We start from the raw sequence: 3,274 nt of genomic DNA, 5'->3' as shown, positions 1-3,274 counted from the left end.
TATGATGTTATAATCCCAAATCCCGTAAGGTCTACCTGCTCTGCCTCTGAGGGTGTACTGCGCCATGTAAAATTTACCCAGTATTCACTCCTCACTTTCATCTTCCCAAGGTTTCCTCCAAGATGGGCAAGCTGTCCTTATGAATGCCCAACAGGACTCTATAGGAGACGTTTTTTCTCTCGACAAAGCAGCCTGGGTTTCCATACTCCTCTCACCTCACGCTTGGCATATGCTTACCCTCACGTGTGTCATTCCAGGAGAATGTCTTGGAAGACCACAGAGAGAAAATGCCTTGGTTGAATTATCAGCCAACACAATCTGAATTTCACATCTGGAATACTTTTTCAGACCCACCTTTCTTGCATACCACAAGGAATAATAACGTGTCTGAGTTGTGCAAAGAAAGTAATAATGTGTGAACGTTTTTTAATTTCATAAGCAGAAGGATTTATTAATGGATGAATGTATTTGCAGTCTTTCCCCCCTTCCCAAAGGTTGCTCTTTTTTTTCCACTGGTGCTTTCTTTACACTGAATTGTACCTATCATAAGTTAATTGGCCCCAATACACAGACAAGTATACAAAAAGAAAAAGCTTTTTATGTTACATTTTTATAATGTGAAAAAATGCTTTTTAAAAAACATTAATAATTTTTTTTGGAGACTGAGTCTTGTTCTTTTCCCAGGCTGGAGTACAATGGCGTCATCTCAGCTCACTGCAACCTCTGCCTCCCAGGTTTCAAGCAATTCTCTTGCCTCAGCCTCCCGAGTAGCTGGGACTACAGGTGCCCACCATCACACCCAGTTAATTTTTTTTGGTGTGTGTGTATTTTTAGTACAGACGGGGTTTCATCATGTTGGCCAGGCTGGTCTTGAACTCCTGACCTCAGGTGATTCACCCATTTCAGCCTCCCAAAGTGTTGGGATTATGGTGTGAGCCACTGCGCCCAGCCCGTAAGTAATTTTTACAAGCATGCGTAGTCTTGGTTTTCTCTTTGACATTTCCATGCCTTTCTCTTTCCCCTTCACATGTCACTGCTGCTGTTCTTAAGCTCCATCAAAGGCTGCCATCTATATCATACATACCTCCTTCCCCAACAGAGGGGCAACCCCTTTCCTGGACCTCACACTGAATTTCCTCCGAGAGCTTCAACAAATAATTACATCAAATTCAGTTAGAAATATTACCATCTCCTCTAAAGCTCTTTTGGGGAAAAAAAAAAAGTTGTTTAATAAACCTATCATTACTACCCTGAAATTATACTTCCTGAATTCTTCTCAAGGTATGCCTGTACCTTGATGGATTTCTCCCAAATGATGTCTTATCATGCTCTCTTCTCACATTCCACATTATTTAGAAAGAACTCAAGTATTTCAAGAGAGGAGAAGTGTACACAAGAGCATGGGATTGAGGAAAGCACAGCTGTATGTTTACCATCATCATCCAAACCTCCAAATTGATGAGGTAATCTCTCTGCCAGGCTTAGTTCATCCATTATTGCTATACTATGTTGGGGGCTTTTATCTCCAGCCCCAGGACACCGGGTTGTAATGGAAGTACCTTTGCCAAGAGATACTGATAGACAGAAAAGAGGCAGGACCAGGCAAGCAAAGCCCCTATCTGATGAAGCAAAGTACATTTTTGGCTCTAATGTTATTTTATGTAAAGTAAGTCAAGAAAGTTATGTGAACTTTAAGACAGAAAAGGAGATGTGTTTGCACTGGTTTATGACATGGCTACCAAGCGCAACTTGTTCCTGTGGGAGGGAAAAGAAGAAGAACCGTTTCTCAGTTTAAACATTTGACTGGCTCCTCCAAAAGCTGTTAAGATGATCAAGAACTAGGAAAGTGTACAGGGAAAAGATGAAGACAGAGAATTCTAGAAACTTACTCCAGATTTGGAAACAAGCATTTAATACAGGGAGACAAAAGCATCTCAGCTTGCAACCGCAATTCCTTCTTTCTCTCAGGCTCTTTCTCCTCACATCCCCATGATCAGGCACTGTGTACATTTTCCCTGTGCCCCATCTGAGGGTCCCCTTATGGTTAAGTCACTGTATTTGACAGTATCGTTACCTGGACAACTGAGGTATGGAGCAGACAGCTGTAGTTCAGATAAAGCTCCAACAGAGGTTCTCATTGTTCCCCCAGTTAATGTCCACCACCACAGCACAGCAGTTCAGATTACATACAGATTTCCATTCTAAATGAGCTCCTAATTAAAAATAAAACCCTCCCTCCATCTGCTCATAACTCTCACAAACCTTTTTCTCCCTTTGAGCTCAACCTCTCAAGCTTTGTCTGTGCCCAAATGCAGATTACAGTGGAAGCCTGCATGCTTTGGCATGAGGTAAGAGTGACAGAATGTACTCCTTTTTAACTTTTTTCCTTTACCTAAATTTAGTCTTTGAAAATAAATAAGGCGAAAATAACTTTAGATGCTACCTGCATACTTTGTATGTTACTAGTTCAAAAGAACAGCTCTTTGCCCAAAAACTCTGCCAGACAGGAAGGCTCAAAACTGATTTTGACGCACATGTTACCTATTAAATTTGTAATTGCAAAATGGCCAGCATGACTCGAAAGTGTGAAAAGGTCATTGCCCAATCATGTGGTGCTGCAGCGTGTATCTGATGGGGCGAGAGTGGCATGTGTGAAAATTATGAGGCAATTCAAAACGGTTTAGGCAGAAGCAGCTTTTATCCCATACAAAAAGAGAAAAGCTTTGAGCATACTCCCTTGAGATTGCAGAAATCTGACTTTGCTCAATACCACAATGACAAGACTTGCACAAAAGGGATTTCCCCTTTTCGCCTGTGCAATTAGTTAACTTTCTATGCATTTTGTTTAAAATCAAATATGAAAACCTCCCTTTAAAATATAATTTCTAAAATCTTCTACTTCAGTCCTCGGCTCCCCTTCTGAACCCACCCCTTTGTCCAAAAGGACAAGTCAAGACCAACATTCACAGGAAAGGTAACTTCCCTTGTGGACATGTAACATGATGCCCGTAAGCATGGAGCAACGCAGCTGGAAACATTCCCACAGCACTGCAAAGACCGGCTTCTCTTTTCGAATTTCTTTCCCAAACTTCAACTATGTCTTCTTTTTCAAGTGCTCCTCCTAGAAAAGTCCTACATATTTTGAGGGTCTGGCAGGCTACCTCTTCGTGCACTGACTTCACAACCATTATGCCTAGGGTAAACTATGAGAGTAGTCCTCCTAGGCATGGGACTGCACACAGTACCCTGAACTCAGTCCCTCAGACTCTCAGGG

This window comes from Sapajus apella, unplaced genomic scaffold (assembly GCF_009761245.1).
Source record: "Sapajus apella isolate SASKATOON/1434 unplaced genomic scaffold, GSC_monkey_1.0 scaffold122, whole genome shotgun sequence".
NCBI classification, from domain to species: domain Eukaryota; kingdom Metazoa; phylum Chordata; class Mammalia; order Primates; family Cebidae; genus Sapajus; species Sapajus apella.
Note: the sequence above shows the minus strand (reverse complement) of the source record.